At 35.2% G+C, this 20,854-nt stretch overlaps 1 long non-coding RNA gene across 1 annotated transcript; it reads right to left on the minus strand.

Annotated features, from left to right (window-relative positions):
* Nucleotides 1-8,205: 8,205 nt before the first annotated feature.
* On the minus strand, nt 8,206-17,010 carry LOC145683310 (uncharacterized). The gene is made up of 3 exons (XR_014131010.1): nt 16,991-17,010; nt 11,204-11,424; nt 8,206-8,461 (listed from the first exon to the last, which is right to left on the minus strand). It is a non-coding gene; the product is annotated as an uncharacterized LOC145683310 (long non-coding RNA).
* Nucleotides 17,011-20,854: the final 3,844 nt, after the last annotated feature.

Here is a 20,854-nt window from a genome sequence, read left to right on the forward strand (position 1 = left end):
ATTTGACAGAGAAATTTAACTTTTTATTTTGTGGTCAATTTGAAGGCATTTTATTACACTATCATTAAGAAACCCATATACATCATCTTACGAATCAATCATTATGGAAGAATTGCATGTGTATGTTGCAGCAGTAGTACCAATCTTTGAAAGTTTCATTAACAACTATTCTTTTTTTCTTTTTTAATTGATGTTCTGAGTAATTGCGCGTTCTGTGTAAAGGTGCAATAAGATTCTCTCTCTCTTTCTCTCTCTCTTTGTTTCCAGCTACCGGCATAAGCATATGGGAACTAACAGATATACTTTCGTGTGTACATAAGTTAGTGTGTGTGTGTGGCGGGGTCGGGGGTATGAATTAATTATTACGATCACTTAGTGGAACTTACCGTAACATTCCGCACGATAACTTTTGAACGAATGCGAATTTTTTAATTCTGTTTTTTGAAATAGATAAATAGAGTAATTATCTCGAGGAAGTTCGTTAACGGAGATTACACTAGTTAAAAAATTTAAACTTTTTGTTTGTTACATGAGAAAAATCACCTGATCTTAAAGTAACTTTTTGCGCTGAATTCGAATATGCACTCGGTTTTTCTCCATCACGTACAGCTTTCCCGTAACAGAGGGTTTTTCGGGAAATTCCCTAAAAAATTTCCCTTTTTCAGATATTTTATTCCCCTAGCTCCTGTCCCCTTACATATAGTAAAATAGAAATTATACCTAAGTATACCTTGATTTATATTTAATAAACCCTAAAGTTTCGTAAAAATCGCTTTGTTCTTTCTAGAGAAATAAATATATTTGTATGTATACTGTGTGCACTGTTTATTGCACCTGATAGTAATGCTTTCAGATCTCCTGAGTTGGGGTAAAAAACGATTTGCTTTATTACTACAAACACAGACATAAAAATGAATATTTACAATAGTCAACAACACACTTGTATTGCTCTCTGTAAATTAGAAACGTGTATAAAAATAAAATGTACTTCCAACGTATATTTTTTTAAACGTACAGTATATGTATAACTTTATACATATATACAAAATTCTCCAAGTTTTTTCGTTTTGTTCATGAGATGGTTATCAATATTTGTTATCAAATGTAACAGAATGCAAAAGAAAGAAAGAATGGAATACAGACTCATTGTTGACAACAATGAACTAATGCAGTCTGAATTTTCCACTACGGTATCGTTTCCCCCTCTCCCCGCGCATTTCTTTCTTTCTTGTGTTCTTGACACCTGGTGAGGGAGTTTTGTACATTTTTATATTGACGTGTGGTTTAACACTACTTCACTTTCAAAGTTGTCTTTGCTGCTAAGAGTGCTTTCATGTTTGATCTTAACAGTATTATACCCAACTAAGACCAGAAGTTTAGTTTGTGATTAGTACAATGGCGTCAAGAGGACGGCGTTCGTGTGTTAACTCACCAAATAGTTTTTGTTATGTGTGTGGCCAGTTTGTAGTTAAAGAACAGTGTAATCCATTACGCCATCGTTGAAACTAGCATATTATATATATTTCGGATGTCGTGTGGGAGATCAGGACAAAACTTGGGCACCCAACATAATTTGTGCTACGTCACTTTACTTGCATGGGCCAAAGGGAAACGGAGGTTCATGAAATTTGCTGTACCAATGGTGTGGAGAGAACTCACCAACCATCTGGATGATTGTTATTTTTGTCTCACAGTAGTTAAGGGACATTCCAAAAAAAGCAAATACACAATAAGTTATCCCAACGTTAAATCCGCAATTGGACCTATTCAGCACGGGGATGAACTTCCACTTCCCGAGCCCCCTACCAACTGGGAAGAGATATGGCCAAAAGACTCTGATGATGATCATGACCTTGATGAACCATCGACATCAACATGTACATCCAAGGATCCAACGTTCATCCCCGACTGTGTTCGCGAACCACATTTCATCCGGCAATGTGAACTTAATGACCTAGTCCGTGATTTGCACAAGAGGCGGAACTTCTGGGATCAAGGTTCCAGCAGTGAAACTTATTGGATGCAGAAACGAACATATCAGTGTACAGGAAAAGGCATGTTAAATTTTCAAGCTATTTCTCAATGCAAGATAATGTGTGCGTATGTACGGATATAAATGGGTTGATGGCGGAGCTAGGTATTCCTTACGTTCCAGAAGAATGGAGGTTATTTATCGACGCGTCAAAGGTCAGCCTTAAAGCTGTCCTTTTACATAATGGAAATAAAAAAACCTTCTATACCACTTGCGCACTCAGTGAAGATTAAGGAATCATATGACACCATGTCAACTTTGCTAAATCTTATAAATTACAAGGACCATTGTTGGCAAATATTTGTGATCCCAAGGTATTTGGTATTTTATTAGGACTGCAGTGCGGTTACAGGAAGTACCAATGTTTTTTATGTTTATGGAATAGCCGAGCTGATGACAAACATTATGAATGGGAACCTAGAGTGAATTACGTACCTGGAGAACGCAACGTCAAATACGCTCCTTTGGTAGATCCTAATAAGATATTACTACCGCCACTTCATATCAAGTTAAGACTTATGAAAAACTTTGTCAAAGCCATGGACACATCTGGTGAAGGTTTCAAGTACTTGCGAGATAAGTTCCCTAACCTGAGTGATGCTAAGATTTCAGCGGGAGTGTTTATTGGTCCCCAAATTAGGAAATTAATGCTTGATGATAGCTTTGACAGCAAGTAAACAGTGCTGAGCTAACTGCCTGGACAGCATTTAAGTGTGTTGTGCGCAACTTTCTGGGCAATAACAAAGCTGAGAGTTACACAGAAATCGTACAGGGCATGATACAGAAATACAGAGAGTTGGGTTGTAGGATGTCTTTAAAAACTACTTTTTGCACTCCCACCTCAGCTTCTTTCCTGCTAACCTAGGTGCTCTCAGCGACGAACAGGGGGAAAGATTCCACCAAGATATAATGGCAATGGAGAAAAGGTACCAGGGACGATGGGATCCTTCAATGATGGGGGACTATTGTTGGGGTCTTGTTAGAGAAAACAACATTTCTTACAAAAGAAGGAAGTAGTGTACGTTTTTGTAACCCAATGGAAGTTTTATATATTGTGATAGTTTTGATTGTCTTTTTATGACCTTTTGGTACATTTGTATTATTGTTTATTGTAAATTGTCACACTTGTACATTATATTGTATTATATTTTATATATGTGTTTGTGGTAATAAAGCAAAACGTTTTACCTCAACTTAAGAGATCTGAAAACATTACTATAAGGTGCAATAAACAGTACACACAGTATACATACAAACATATTTATTTCTCTAGAAAGAATAAAGAGATTATTACGAAACTTTGAGGGTTTGTTAAATATGAATCAAAGTATACTTAGGTATAATTTCTATGTTAGTATATGAAAGGGAACAAGATCTTGGGGTGTAAAATAAACGAAAAGGGAAATTTTTGAGGGATTTTCCCGAAAATCCCTCTGTTAGGGAAAATCGTACGTGATGGAGAAAAACCGAGTGCATATTCGAATTCAGCGCAAAAAGTTCCTTTAAGAACAGGTATTTCCTTTTATGTAACAAAACCTTTGTTAACTAGTATTATTTAGTCAACAGAAAGTGGTGCAAATGAGCCATTTCCGGTTTCAACCTTGATCACTGTAGAGCACATACTGTAATAGATAGCGACAAACTGTTTTCGGCAATCGATTAAACGTTTCAAGGACAACTCCCATATTCATTCTTAACACTATAGTAAAACCGGAAGTGGTATAAATGAGTCATTTCCGGTTTTACTTTTGATCACTATAGAGCAAAAACGGTAAAAGATAGCAAGAAGCAATTTTCGGCAATCGATAAAGCGTGTGAAGTATAACTTTCATCTTCATCATTAACATCCTAGTAAAACCGGAAGCAGTAGAAATTAACTATAATTTCCGACTTCAAATTAATCTACATAGGGAGATAGGGAGAAGGTGTTTTGGGAAATCAGTTTAGCGTTGTGGGAATAAGTATCGTTTCCTCTCTTAAACTTCTAAATAAACCGGGAATGGCAAAACCCAACTACTTCCGGTTTTAGTGTTGATCACAATAGATTAGAAACCGTAATAAATAGCGAGAAGCGGTTTTCAGTAATCAATTAAGTGTTCCAAGAATTTTCTAATTCGACTTTAATCTTTCTACTCAAACCGGAAGTGACAGAAATCAATCACTTCCAGTTTAAGCATTGAGTGTTATAGACTATATAGCAAAAAGTTAATAGAATGGAAAATTTATTAAGTGCCCAAGAGTGTATTCCGTCTCGACAGTAATTACTCTACCCAACTAGGAAATGAAAAAAAATATATTACAACTTCTGATTTCCAAATCAATTGAGAAAATATTACGTAAATCTTTACTGTTTTTACTATTAGGATTACGTAGTGAAACTTGTAACATCGTAATGTTTGTACACATGTCCGTCCGTTACTCCGTACGATGACATTTGGACGGATGCGAATTTTTAAATTGTTTTTGCAATAGAAAGATACAATGATTATCTCGAGGGAGTTCTTTAATAGAGAAGATTCACCAACCGGAAGTGGTACAAATATGTCATTTCCGGTTTTAATGTTGATCATTATAGAACAAAAACGGTAATAGATAGGGAAAAGCGGTTCTTGGCAATCGATTACACGTTTCATAGCCAACTCTCATCTTTATTCTTAATAGTCTAATAAAACCGGAAGAGGTACGAATGAGCCATCGAGAATGGACAATCGAAAAAGCGTTTCAAGATTAATCTACGTCTTGACCCTTAACACTTTAGTAAAACATGAACTGGTACAAATAAACCATTTCCGGTTTTAACGTTGATCCCTATAGAGAGAAAGGGTAATAGATAGTAAGAGGTAGTTTTCGGCAATCGATAAATAGTTTCAAGAATAACTTTCTTCTACATAATTAACACCTTAGTGAAAAAGATGTGGCAAAAATTACCTATAACTTCCGGTTTCAATTTAATCTATATACTGCAAAAACTATAAGTTATAGAAACTGCTTTTGGGAACTAATTTAGCGTTGTAGGAACAGGTATCATCTCTATTGAACTTCTAATCGAACCGGAAGTAGCAAAGCCCAACTACTTCCGGTTTTAGTGTTGATTGCTATAGATTAGAAACTAATTAGCGATAAGCTGTTTTCTGTAATCAATTAAGTGTCCTAAGAATATGTTCTATCTCGACTCTAATCTTCCTACTAAAACTTGAAGTGGTAGAAATCAATCGCTTCCGGTTATAACATTGAGCGTTATAGAATGGATAGCTAGAATGCTTTTTTTTTTGGTAATTCATTAAGTCCTCCAAGAGTATATTCCATTTCGGCAGTGATCCCTTTACTCAAATCGGAAGTGAAAAAAATATACTAGAGCTTCTGGTTCCCAAACCACTACACAAAATATAACATGATCCTCTTTAAGATTGTATTATTATTAGGATCACGTAGTGGAACTTGTAATATCGTAATGTTAGTACGTACGTACATACATACGTCCGTTACTTTGAAAGATAACATTTGAAAGGATGCGAATTTTCTATTATTATTATTATTATTATTATTATTATTATTATTATTATTATTATTATTTTCAATAAGTAGATAGTGTGATTTTCTCGAGAGAGTTCATTAATAGAGGTGATTCGACAAACAAAATGGTAGAAATTATTTTTTTCAGGTTTTAACGTTGATCAATAAAAAACAAAACCGATAATGGATAGCGAAAAGCGGTTCTGGGCAATCGATTTTACGTTTCAAGGGAATCTCTATTCTTATTCTTAACATTCTAGTAGAACTGGAAATGGTAGAAATGAGCCATTTCCGATTTTAACACTCATTACTATAGAGCAAAAACGATAATAGATAACGAGATGTTTCTGGCAATCAATTAAACTTTTCAAGTATAACCTTCTTCACATTTAACAAGCTAGTAAATTCTGAAAGTGACAGAATTGAGCCATTTCCTGTTTCAAAGTTGATCACTATAGAGCGAAAACGATAATATATAGTAACAAGCAGTTTTCGGCAATCTATAAAGCGTTCCAGGAGTAACTTTCAACTTTGTACTTAACACCCTAGTAAAAAGGAAGTGTAGAAATCACCTACCCACACAGCACACCGACGTCCAATGTACATCCATTTAAAGTCCGGGCAAGGATTTACGGGATGTCCAGTGGACGTGTGGTTTTGGTCCATACAACGTCTAGTGGATGTACACGGGAGAGTACAGGTGGCACAGTTGCCGTGCATCTACTGGACGTCCAGAACGTACATATTATGTCCATTTCTGGTACCAAAACGAACTAATTATGGACGTACAGACGCCCAATGGACGTTCAGAGGACGTGTTCTTTTGTTCCATACGACGTCCACTGGATATACACAAGATGTTACTCTGGGACAGTTGCCATGCATCTCCTGGACGTCCATTCGGAGCTAAAATGGATTTACGGGATGTCCAGTGGACGTGTGGTTTTGGTCCATACAACGTCTAGTGGATGTACACGGGAGAGTACAGGTGGCACAGTTGCCGTGCATCTACTGGACGTCCAGAACGTACATATTATGTCCACTTCTGGTACCAAAACGAACTAATTATGGACGTACAGACGCCCAATGGACGTTCAGAGGACGTGTTCTTTTGGTCCATACGACGTCCACTCGATATACACAAGATGTTACTTTGGGACAGTTGCCATGCATCTCCTGGACGTCCATTCGGAGTTAATTGGACCTATTATGGACTTCAAACTGATGTAGAGGATGTCCATATGTGGATATCATTGGAACTTGAACGTACAAATTGTGACTATTTTTGGTCCCTACACGGACCAATTATGGACTTCCACTGAATGTTCTAAAGGACTGCCACAGAAGAACTATTTCAATCGAAGCCCGCTACGGAAGCCATGCTATCTAGAACCAATCTATTTCTAACAGACGTTACACTTTTACCACATCAAAGTGGCATCTAAATAAACCTTATTCCATCAATTTTTACCATCAGTCAATAAGTACACACGTCAATATTTACACTATAAAGTTCTATGTGCAAACAAAGAAACAATGTGACATTACTATGGTCACGTTTTTTAAGAATACGTTTAGTTTAATCAAAATTCTGGTTGTGTACCACAAAAAAAAATTTTCGACTTTTATCTACTAAAAGGTCAAACTATTCGAAAATTATGTATGAATAGCAAATATAATTTCAATTTTACATTGATTTTTTTTCCTAATTGAGGTTATACCATATATTTATTCATACCTTACTGATCCTCCTCCTTTAATAAAGGTCGGTGGGTTTTACACCGTGCCAATAAAATTAAAATATTCTACATCATGTAGTTATTAATAAAAATCTAAATAAGTATGAAATAGCATGTGCCCTTTACAGCTAGATTAAAAACTACAATAATGCTTCCTTATTTCCCGACAATAAGCACTCAAAATGAAATTAACAAAGTAAAGTATTCTGCCCATACGCTTCAGTTAATAGAGTTTGTATCTTAATTTATAATCTTCAAACCTGCATCCTCTTCCACTGTTTGCATTTGCGTAGAGAAATATCGAAAACTGAAAACTCTATAATAACACTTTCGTTTCATTACCGCCACCTTCCCCATTTCTGTGATTGATGTAAAAACCTCCATCGATTCAGCCTGGTTTCATAGCATTCACCTTCGGTGCTTGGTGTCCCTGGTTCGATCCCAGCTCGCGCCGTGTGGACTTTGTGGTGGACAAACACCATGCTCGTGGGTTTTCTCGGGGTTCTCCCGTTTCCTCCCACTTTCTTCATTCCACCATTTCACTCATCTCTCATCATCACCGTCTCCTTTAGCCTAACCGGCATAACCGTGAGACGTAAAACTTAAAGATTTCATTTCATTTCCTGAAGTTTCATAATTCGTTTCTGAAATATCACTTCTCTCTTTTCCTTTGTATGGACAACAGGCTGGACAGCTAATCTTCTTCTTCTAGCTTTTTAACATTGTCCCCAAAACCTCTTTTTTTATATTATCGTAGTCATAAGAAATAATAACTTAAACATGACGTCCCTTAATGCCCGAGAACGTTTCAAATACTTAACTTTGAAATTGTATACATTATAAAAATAAGGAAGTTGTAACAAAAAGAAAGAAATAAGATAACAATACACTTTATTGAGTGACCTGTCATTACGTCTTAAAGTTCTTAAAAGTTTCCTTATTTATTTTCAAGAAGATTGTATTTTTTTACATTTGTATACAAAGAAAATACATAAAACTATCTAGCTATTTAAAAATAGTAAGATATTTCGCTATAAAACTATCTAGCTATTTCGCTATAAAACTATCTAGCTATTTCTCTAGGGCCCATGGGCACAAAACACTGAAATCTGGTCCTGTACACAATGAGTGATTGACTTAAGTCCTTTCTTATTGCTGTTCTCCACATTTCTTTTTTCTGAAATCAAGAAAATGGGAAAATTAATTCTTGATACTATCAACATCAGAACGATCAAAATTATTATAAAGAATCAAACTATGAGCTTGTAGTTAAATAAGTTTTTATGTTTAATTTTAAAGAGTAAAAATTACGTGACCGGGCTGAGAACTTCTAACTTTAAACTATACAAACGAGACTCAAAGGTACAAAGTTAAAATTACAAATTCCAAATTGACCCACAAATTACAAAATGTATTGTTATTAAAATGTGTTTACGTAAGCATTATGAAAGATTAAGCACTTAAAATAGCATGTTTCAAAGGGAGCCATGTCTTCTGGACAATAGAAAGAATGTGTTGAGATGAATAATTATGGAAATTTACGAAATCATATTACGGAAAAAAAAGGAAGAAAAGCACTTTAAGAAATGCATGCCCTTACACTTTTTTCTGTTATGACAAACTATTACAGAATTAGATATTGCAGTTGGAAGAAAGCTGAAAAATGTATATAAAACCAAGAAGAGATTCAAAGTTTTCTACTGTCAAATGAGAATTGAGCCGCCAGCAAAGCAGAAAAGTACCCTCTGATGCTTACCACAATTGGGTGCAACACTGCATGCTTTCCACTAATCTAACATGTTCAGTGTCCTTGCAGGAATCAACCTCCAAAGCACATGAAATCTTCCTAATGTTTGTATATAATCCCTAATGTACACCATAAAGCATAGTCTATTTATTACTTTATTTTTCTAAAACTATATGGAATATAAAACTTTTTATTGAAAAAAAATCTATATTTGAAATATTGTATGGCGCGACATCATCATTTCACATTCTTAGAATGACACTGAGAAAGACATATTTTGACTTCCTTTTTTTTATTAACTCCATCCACCACAAATCACAAAGGAACATAGTGCTTGGAGAGAGTCTTGTCATTGCAATGTGGGAAACAAATTTACTATAAACGGTTACGGTTGTTATTTAGTGTTAAAATTAATTTTAATTTCAAAAGTATTTAAGAAATTCTGAAGGAAAAGGAAATAATAATAATAATAATAATAATAATAATAATAATAATAATAATAATAATAATAATAATAATAATAATAATAATAATAATAATAATAATTGATTACACAAAGAAACTGCCTACCTGAACACATTTTTCATTAAAACTAAAATCATACCTTAGCCAATTCCAATTGGGTTTTACTACATGCAAACAAACTGAGAAAGTGACTGGTGAGCTAACAGCAACAGCAGATTATAGCATTCTTCAATAAACTACAGCATACTCCCGATTATACGCTGGCGTCTCCCGGAAAAAAGTTAACTCAATAAAGCTACTGCACGAGTCATACAGAACGAGACTGTTTAAATATAGAGTATAAATTAACTTACAGTATCGTACCTTGGCTTCACTGTAAATATACACTTTTTCGTTGATTGTTTTACGTTGTACTGGACAATACCGGTACAAATATTTTTAGTGTTCTGTATACATATTTGCACGCTTTTTCTTACGTTTTACGTACAATACAATAAGTTTTTTTTTAAGCTAGGGCAATTTTTATTTTACGAACAAGTATTGTTTGTCATTTTCAGCTATTCGCGGTGCCTCTGCCAGCTAATTCCGCGAATAATCGGGAGTTTATTGTTCTCTTTTTCTCTACTGCTGCTTGTTCGGTTAACCTGAAAGAGCTTTCAACTAATAAGAAAACTTTGAAAACTGAAATAAAATTACGAAAATATTGAGCCCTAAGAAATTACTGAGTCTTTGCAGAATCATTATCCCTTCATTCATTGGAAAACTAAAGAGAACTCTAATAATCTCCAACAGAAGGATAGATTCGGGATCCGAACACCTATACTATATGTCGAAATTTTTATACTTTTTACAAGTTTCAAATTTTTATAAAAAGTCTGATTTGAATGCATAAAGATAGCAGACGATTTCTGCTTCAAACCAAGTAATTGCCCAAACTCAGTATCTCAAACACATAGTTGTAATTATAAATACATTATTGCACTTTTCTCCAGAAAGGCATAAGCAGATATGTCGACTTTTGGCGAAATCAAGATATTTTGCCTTTTTAGCTTTATCATTTGTGAGCAAAAGCATATAACTATAAGGTTTTAGCAAGATATGAAGCATAGCATTTCATTCCTTTTCTGTAATGAAAAAAAAAAGGATCTGAATTCGCCTTCAGAGCTACAAATCGACGCAGAAAAGGGGCAGTTTCAACAGAGTTAGCAGCTAATACTGAATAGATATTTCTACCAAATCCTGTACTGTTGATCTACGAGGTTGCTGCATTGAACTGTCGAAATATGTCTAACAGCTAATAAACTTCCAGTCTAAAGTATAACTACTTGTACTCCTGTAACCCTATACAATTTTGAAAGTAATACAAATTATATAAAACTTTAATATTCTCATTCGCATGGATCCTCACGAAGCACAAAATTATGCACAGAACTTATTCGTTATTTCTTGAGCTTCATATGTTTTAATAATAGATTTAACTAAGTTGAAAAGTAAAACGGGATTAAAATATATTCGAACTTTGGAACTTCTAATAGTTTCTAACAAAATAAAGTGCCTAATTAAATCCATCAAATTCAGTTCAGCTAGTTTTGCATTTCCCGACCAATGCATATGCCTAAATAGGTGCAATGTGCGTGCAACGCGACTTATCACATGGAAGTGTTAGCGAAGCTTGTCTAATATAGCTCATTTAAATGAGATACTTACTTTGTTCCTTATCTTCAGCAGAAGCAAGGCACACGGAACTAACGCCAACATCTTGCTTCCTAATAGATTTAGTTACTTTAGGTCGTCCGAAGTTTCACTGTTAACTTCTGGTGTTAAAGGCCTTTGTTCCTTTCGTTTACGTAAACGTCCTTCATCGTCTGTGTTCAGATCTGAGGTGTACTCAGCCTTTCTCAGCTTGCTACGAGCCTTGTCTTAGCTGTCTGTATTAAATAAGGAAATTTAAAATAGAATTAAAAGCATGGAAATTTATGTAACTTTCGATTTTTATATACAATACACTTATATGTGCAGATATTGTTATTCTGTAACACTACTTTTACTTAAAAAGCTGTAGTAGAATATTTTTAATACTTATACGTCCAAGCTTATTTTATTTTTCGAAAATGTAAGTTTTATTTACACAGGTTGAATCAGAAGGTTGTTTACAACGCTTGAGGCGAAATTCTACAGATTAACAGAACAAAAACCTCAAAGACATCGTGTCTAGCTCTATTTACATGCGTTTTCGTACTTCTAACCGGGCAAGACAAACCGTGATGTTACCTAACGCATAGGTCCTATCCAACTTCTTTCCAATATCCCATACCCTTTCCCTTCAGTGCTGAGACAAATTAGTGTAAAAGTCACAAATAAAAATAAGTTTCCCCGGAGTCAAAAGAGGACCCAGTGCAAAAATGCTAAATTTTCGTCCCATTTTGATCTAGAATCACCTCCCAAGCGTAGGAACGACTTTTTGATACATTCCGTAGATCAAAATTTCTCTCCTTCCCCCCAAAATATATCTACTCAAAATTAAAAAAAAATGACTCGTTAAAGGTTTCGATGCTCGAATGTAATACTATGGAAGAAAAAATGAAGCACCTTTAAAAATTGAGCTACAAATGTGAATGAGGTCACAGTGTTGGGCAATTGTCCAGTTAGAAAAAGCTACATATGTGAGCACGGATAGAGAAATAAAAGGATAATTTATAGTACGATATTTATGCATAAAATCTTTGATTTCAAGTTCTTTGCACACTTAGGGTTTAGAATGATATTTGTGACTTCTATTGTTCGAAGCTGAACCGTGATAATCATCCTAAAAGAATATACGAAATTCTAAGGTAATTTTTGGTAAAGTTTTATTCGAACAACTTCGTTCAAATGGACAACCACGGGCAACGAAGGCTTGCCTGCATCCTGTCTACTACTTTAAGCGAGTGTCTTCCCAGTGTTAGAATTAAATTTCATCAATAGGAGAACCTTCCAAAGACGTAGAAGAAAGGTGTTTGTAATCTAAGTCAGAGTGGGCTGTGATGATATATAAACCAAAAAAATAATAGCTCAACACACATGCAATGAAGAAAATAAACGAAAGTACTTTTGGCGATTTTACATTGGTATCCTCGTTTTTACTAATAGAGTGAATACAAAAACACTGGATTCACGAATGGTTAAAAAACGGTAATATATATATAAAGCAAGAAGAGCATTAATACATATCACGTCACTACAGTAAAAAATAAAAAAATAACCAGTATTTTATTTATTTATTTATTTACTGCTTTTCAACCATTTGTGAAGGAAATACCTATGCATCCTTTTTAAAATGGTAACAACCTAGGATGAGGATGTGAAATTGCAGAAACTACTTGAACAACACCCACCCACCCTATATCTATCTATCTATCTATCTATCTATATATATATATATATATATATATATATATATATATATGGTATTATAAAAATCGTGGACAAGCTCTACAGGAACTTCTAGAAGTCAAAAGCAGAGAAAATAAATTATCTTGCGTTTTTTCCTGTGGGACCTCCTTTCATTGGAAGAGTCCTTCTAAGGGTCCAAATTTGAATTTTACATTGGCTTTTAGGCAACTTTCGATTAACAATTTGCCAGGAAAGGAAATAGGATATTGGAAAGAAATCGAATACGAGCTGTTCATAAGGTAACATTCTGCTTTTCTGTTATGCAGTGCGCAGATACAGGCTTGCAGTAAAACTGGACCATTAGGTCAAAATAGACATGCTAACTACAAACATTTATCTGAGTCCTGAATGACAAAGTAACGAGATGTTAATTTATGAATAAGCTTTATCCTACTTCTTTCCAATACCCCACACCCTTTCCTGGTCCTTTGTTTTTCGAAAGTTGCCTATAAACCGAAAATAAAATTCAAAATTGAGCTCTTTGAGCGGCCTTACCAAGGAAAGTAGGGCCCACAGGAAAAAAAAAGACTCTTCCTTTGTTGCTGATAAAAACAGGTAAGTTGCTGATAAAAATGAGGATATTACACAGGCGTATACGACATACTAAAATCTAAAGTATTAGGAATGTAGCCTATTCACAATACAGTACAATACAGTTCAATTACTCACCGTCGAGCAAGACATGATATATTATGTATAATTGAAAGGAAAAATGTTATAAGGTAGATATTTGTAATCGACTTCAAAAATGTTATCTATCTAACATTGAGCCGATTTACTACGAAAATATATTTATCGCACATTAAATGTGCAACATAAAAATTGTACTATTTTTTTTAAATGAGATAAACATATTTGAGTCATTGCACGTCAAATTATTTCGCTACAGCCCATTTTCAACCCGACCCTTTTCTTTCAAGTAAATTTTATTTCCGTGTTATCCTGGATAAAAAATCATTAACTGACTTAGAAGAAATTATGAAATCAATTACAATTTTAACTACGTCCATTATAGCTTACAATTTAGCCTTTAAATATTAAGACTAAAACCAAATCTTTAAATATTAAGACTAAAATCAAATTGATGATGCAATTTTTTTTGACAATTTTTCATATTTCAGACTCGTGTCTCTGGTAACATGCTACACGAATGAACCTAACACTGCATTTCTACTAGGACAGTACCGCAAATGCCATTTAATTCTGGAGATGGTGTGCTATGGACTTACAAAACTTACAACCATTTGTTGACTTAAACCGAAACAATTAGCCATAGACCCGAAAAACGTATGATCCTCTCAATACAGACCGATTATACTATCCTCAAACCAGCTATAAGTCTGTGACCAAGCAGAGATACGAAGGAGGACCACCGTTAGAAAGTTCCCCCTTATTAACTGCGTCTTAGTTATTTCGTCTCCGCTAGACGACCTTCAGAATTGGAATTTACAAACAAATTCTATATAACAAACACACTTCGTTACCACCAAAGTTGGTTAATAAGCAAAGATAATAAAAAGGAAAATTAAAAAAAGAATCCAGTTTAAGAAAATTTAAATAATAGAAATTACTCTAATCAAAAGGTGAACTAAGTAAATAGGAATAAATTACATGTCCGAAGGAAAGCTTAAAATTAAATCGGATAGTTATTAGTACAAGTCCATCGGTGATGGAAAATAACGTTAAACTTTCTTACTGTGAGCTCACACACATGTCCCTCCACATCACACCGCTCTGCCTCGAAGGAACCATGACAAACGCCATGAAGTATACAAGGAGATGAAAATTTCCTCTCACACGAAAACAAAGTAGGAAGAAGGTACTTAATTCGAATGTAAATAAAATACAAAAAAAAAAAAAACTGGAAAATACCGAAATAATGAAAAAAACATAGGATGAGTTAACCTGTATTACTTTTTCCTTACTAAATCTTCCTCGTTATTGGAAATATACAATATAGTAACGTTACTAAATAATATGTGGACGTATTTATGAAGTTTCGCAAGATATCAATACGCATAGATGTCAAAGAAAAGACGCTGCTACATCTCCTACTCCCAGCTTCTAGAAATCTGAGAGCTAAAATCTTTAACCAATGACATTCCTTCTATCCACTTGTGGCAGATGTGACGAAGAAAAAAATATCACTGCTAGCCAGGCCGGTAGCCAGCCCAAAAATTTAGGGGGGGCAGATGAAGTTAGGGGGGGCCTGGTCCAACCATATTATAGTTCATATCTAAGCGTATCGTAAAATTTTTAAAGGGGGCCAGCAAAAATTTAGTGGGGGCCCGGCCCCCCTAGTTTCCCCTGGATACAGGCCTGCTGCTAGCATTTGCTAGTAATTATTTCAACTTAATAAATATAAAGGATATTGTAAATAATAAACTTTACTATTATGATCCAAAAAAAAAAATGATGCTATAGACCTTTTACGTTCATTTATTAACTGACATTTCTGTTTCTTGGCAAAGCGCTGATACTTAAATACACGATAAAAAAATCTATACGGAAAAGGGTATATAAGACGTAAACTTACTGATTAACGTGGAATCCGAACCACCTGAGCTCTCGCCGGTAATCGAACTCGGGTCTCGCACGCCAACTGCTTAGCCACGGACGAGCTCACTTCCGCAATGTATTTATACTTATGGTATTACTGCTGTATTGCCAGAATACGAAAATAAGAAAAGGAATATTATTTAGTTTCTCACCCAACTAGATATTGGCCCTGGCTCACTTGATAATGATTAATGTTCGAAATACGATGTGAACGTATGGCATAAAAGCTAGTCCATAAAACACTGACTAATTTGTGCTACGTGGCCAGTAAAAAGAACGAATGCCATCTAACCGAGTCAAAACAGGAGAGCAGAAACAGCGTCCGTAGTTAGCAGGCGCGTCAGCGGCGATGAGTATACGCATAAACGAGGATGGTGGAAAACAATTTCATTAAACAGTTCATTTCATAAAATGCACGCCTTATGTGTTGCACAGCTTTGGGGGAGGTACTACATGCAATCCGAAAAAGTACCAAAATGTACTAAATTAGATTATACTCGATTAGGTTTGGTTAAATGTTCCTCTTCTTTTCTGTAGCTTCAATTTGTTTACACTAGTCACAATAAACTTTTTGCCTGTTTAGTAGACCATGCCTTTCACACAATTTCGACAACTGACATTCATTTTTGTATAACTTCATAAAACTCAATCACGATATGACACAACCTTGTCATTTACGCACTGCCTTTCCCAAAAATCATAACAAATATACCGCCAAATAGTCCCTTCCGCCCGGCAAGGTTCTAGATTACTGGCCCCCCTTCCCATTGATCAGTAATAAAGACAGAAAACAACGTGCCCTGCGGGGCTCTAACCCGCCTTCACTCGCTGACGCTCGCTCGGCAATACTGTATAAGTTAAATGTATACTCTTTAGTACAGAAAGAAACATACCCAGCTACAAATCTGCATGGGGAACCAGTAATCTAGAACCTTCCCCTTCCGCCCCCCATATATATAGTGTAGCTTACAATATCAAAAATAACTAACGACAAGTATTTGGTAACTATCACCCTCAACTTACTTTTACTCACGAACCAAAAGAAACTCTCTAATTTATCTGGTAAATTTTCTAAAATTGGTCCGGCGATACAGTAGTTAACCCATACTGAGCCCTCCTGAAGTCAATCTGCAAGTAGTAATGGAGCTCCTCATTTTGTGCATGATCGGCTAAAAGAAATACAAAACTCTAATCTAACCTGGGAATGTAAGAAATCTGTCAAAATTTGGTAGAACCGTCTTCTCGAGTAATGTCGAATTAAGTCCTGAGCTTTGGTACGGAAGGAACGAACCTCACTAGTATCTTATATGAGGGTGTTATTACACCCTTCACCATCTGAATTCACTGATATATATATATTACCAATTCCCATGTGCCCATCTACGTTACCCCAGCCTATAATTGATAATGAGTTACTTTTGTCCACACACAAAAACTTTCAGTTGTAAAATAAATGGTGCAGCGGAATAAATCTATATAAACAAATCACTCATCATATCTTACCTTTTTCGCAGTTCCTATTCCTTCTTCCTTCTTCAATCCAACATAGAACTAAAAGTATTAATATCACTGAAATTTCTACGCTTCTCAACCACTGAATTCAAACTTGCTGAGAGTGCACTGTGCAAGGATCTGCGCATGTGCCGTCACTAACAATTGAATGTTGTTTTCCGTACGTCCCTTTTTTATCCAGATCATGTAGCTCCGTGGACGTTTCATTCGTGGTTTAAATATTGACATCCAATGGACCATCCACTGAAGTCCAGAAAATGGATATTCACTTCTGAACGTAATATGGACATCCAATGGACCGTCCACTCAAGTTCAGAATGTGGATATCCATTGCCGAACGTAATATGGACCACCAATGGATGTTACGCATAAGTCAATGTACTAAAACTGGACGTTCTGGATCTAATATGTACGTCCACTGGCTGTGATGTGCTCTGTGGGTATAACTTCCGGTTTCAATTTAATTTACATAGAGCATAAACTATAAGATATAGGGAGAAGCAGTTTTGTGGAATCAATTTAACGTTGTGGGGACAGGTAAGTTATTATCTCTCTTAAACTCCAAACCGGAAGTAGCAAAATCCATCTACTTCCGGTTTTAGTGTTGATCGCAATAGATTAGAAAAGATAACAGATAAGGAGAAGCGGTTTTCTATAATCATTTAGTGTCCCAAGAATATGTTCTATCTCGACTCTAACCTTTATACTAAAAGCAGAAGTGGAATATATCAATCACTTCCGGTTATAAATTGAGTGTTATAGATTGGAGAGCTAGAAGGGATTTTATGTAATTCATTAAGTACCGCAAGAGTGTATTCCATCTCAAGAGTAATCTCTGTATTAATACCAGAACTGAAAGAAATACGATACAAATTCCGGTATCCATATTAATTGAGAACATATTACATAAAATCCTCTTTATGGTTTTTACTATAGTTTATTTTTAAATTAAATACTAGCCGGATGTTCACTAAATTTTGTGAGCTACTAGCCCATTTCCTAAGGAATAAGTACTGGCATATTCTGTGGTCAAACTCGGGCAAGAACAGGGTGGACGCGGGTTGCATTTCATACCTTATTTCTTGATAACTACTTAATTAGCCAGCAGCATTTTCTTGATAACTATTGGCCGAATCGGAACAAAATTCGGTGGTGGGCAGCCCTCAACCTAATTAAGATCTCTACATTTGCTGGTCGAGTTTGGCCAAGTTTTGGGCTTGATTTGCGTGTGGTAATTTATTTCTCGTTAAACACTTGTCAGATCCAATCTGAATGATTTGCCATTACAAAAAGCCGCTCGTAACTATTTATCCATTTTGCTTTATAGTGTTCAACGTAAAACCGGAAATGCTTTATTTCTACCACTTTCGGTTGGTAACGAAAGGAGATGGAAAATATTCTTGAAATGCTTAATCGATTGCCGAAAACCGTTTTTGTTTTATAGTGGTCAACGTTAAAACTTGGAAAAGGTTGATTTCTACAACTTTCGGTTTATGGATCACTTCAATTAACTAGCTCCTCCGAAATAATTACTCTACCCATAGTTTGCAAAAAAAATACATAAATAAATAAAATAAAATAAAAATTTGCTTTCTTTCAGGAGCTATCGTGCGCAGTAACTTAGTCGCAGCAGCTATCGTGGTCTGTTATTATTATTATTATTATTATTATTATTATTATTATTATTATTATTATTATTATTATTATTATTATTATTATTATTATTATCGCGTCTATGTTCTATTATTCTTTTAACTGTTAGAGGAAAGGTTCATTTTTTCTACAGTCTCACTTTATCTATAATGCTACTTCGGTATTACACTTAATGTTTAGTTAACTCAAGAAAAAGCGGATCTAGTTGTGTGAATCCTTCATTTCATGTTAGCCTTCGGTGATCATTTAGTACTGTTCAGCGAGGTAATTTAACAGAAGTACAATGTTCTTATAGAGTATTCGTTGTAGTGTTATAAAGTAGGAAATGATACAAGATGCTGTGTTTTCTAAATTAAAGTTTTGGGATCTTCTAGGGCAATTGTTCCAACATTTTTAACAAGCGCCCACATTCTTAACCCTACATACTTCACGCCTACATCATTCGCAATGTCTTCGACCGTTTCTGCAATTTTATTTGCAGCATTGTATTCTCAAATCATCAGTAATAGCAACAAAAATAATAACAATAAAAATAACCTATACTGTATATAAGACAGCATAAGTGAGTTACTCATTATCGACCAAGCCATAATGCTATAATTAGCAAGAATACTCTTTTTGACGAAAGCAAGGAATAAAGAAGGATTTTTGGAAATATGTATCCTTAGGGGCGTAAATAGGATAGTGTATCTTGCTAATCCCTGAGGTAAGGAAGATGAAACTAGGCATATAAACTAACCATTAAAAATAACTGAACATGTTTGTCACAGCTTCTGAAAATTCCGGACCTAAACAAAAAAGGAGTAATTCGTATAACATTAATTTTTCAACTGTATTTTATTTCATTTATTTTTAAAAAATGACAAATGTCATCATCATAGGTATTCTGCCTTTATTGGCAGGTCACTTGCCGCAGCTGAGAAACTTCCATGCTAAACGGTCCTCCGCTAACCTCTTCGTCTTCGCGTATGATCCTTCTGTTTTTATATAATCCATTAATTGTAGTCTCCTTCGCCCCCTCCCACTCTTTCCGGCCTACTTACCCTCTAGAACGTCCCTCATGATACAATCTCTTCTTAGGCAATGTCCCAACCAGTTTCTCTTCCTCTTCCTAATAATATCTAAAAGTGTTCTTTACTCACCCACCATTTCTAACACTCTCTCATTCGTTATCCGCTCGACCCAACTAATTCTTTCCATTCTTCTCCACACCCACATTTCGAAGGCTTCCAGACGATTTTCATCACCTTTACGTAATGTCCACGTTTCCGCCCCATACAGTACAACACTCCACACGAAGCATTTTATGGTCTTTTTCTCAACTCTTTATTCAAGGTTCCACAAAACAGACTTTTCTTCCTCCTAAAGCTTCTTTCGCCATTCCTATTCTTGCTTTTATTTCAAGTTCTCACTTCATGTTATTACTAAGAATACTACCCAGATATCGAAAACTATTCACTTGTTCTATTTTCTCCCCTCCTACTTTTATATTTGACACAGACCCCTTCGTTCCAATCACCATGGCTTTTTCTTTCTAACATTTATTTTCATCCCATATTCTTCAAAGCCCCTTCTCATTTTTTCTAACATTTTAATGATATTCTTTTCAGATTCTACAACAAGCGCCATATCGTCTGCAAATCTTATGCATTTAATCATTCTACCGAAATGCCATCATCATCATCTAAACTCTTTTTCACTATCTCTTCTAGATAGATATTAAATAGTGTTGGCGAGAGGCAGCATCCTTGTCAAACTCCCCTTCCAATTGCACTCTCTTCCGTCAGTTCTTCCCCTATCCTAACACTTACTTGTTGGTTCATGTATAAGTTTCTTATTAGTCTTCTATCTTTCCATTCCAACCCTATCTTCGTTAGAACTCTCAACATCAATTCCCAATTCACGCGGTCAAAAGCCTTTTCTAGATCAATAAATATAACATACACCTCTTTCCCTTTTTCTATAAATCTTTCACCGATCGCCCTTAATAATCCAATTGCATCTCTTGTGCCCTTGCCTCTTCTGAACCCAAACTGCTCCTCCTCAACTTCTTTATTCGTTCTTTCATATAACCTTCTGTTCAGTATTCGGAGCAGAATTTTAGCTGCATGAGATATGAGACTAATAGTTCTATAATCCTCACATCTCTTTGGGTTCGATTTCTTAGCCACCGGTATCATGATCGTTTTTTGGCCATTCTCC

The sequence above is a fragment of the Thermobia domestica genome, chromosome 4 (genome assembly GCF_964235325.1).
Source record: "Thermobia domestica chromosome 4, izTheDome1.hap1.1, whole genome shotgun sequence".
Classification (NCBI taxonomy): domain Eukaryota; kingdom Metazoa; phylum Arthropoda; class Insecta; order Zygentoma; family Lepismatidae; genus Thermobia; species Thermobia domestica.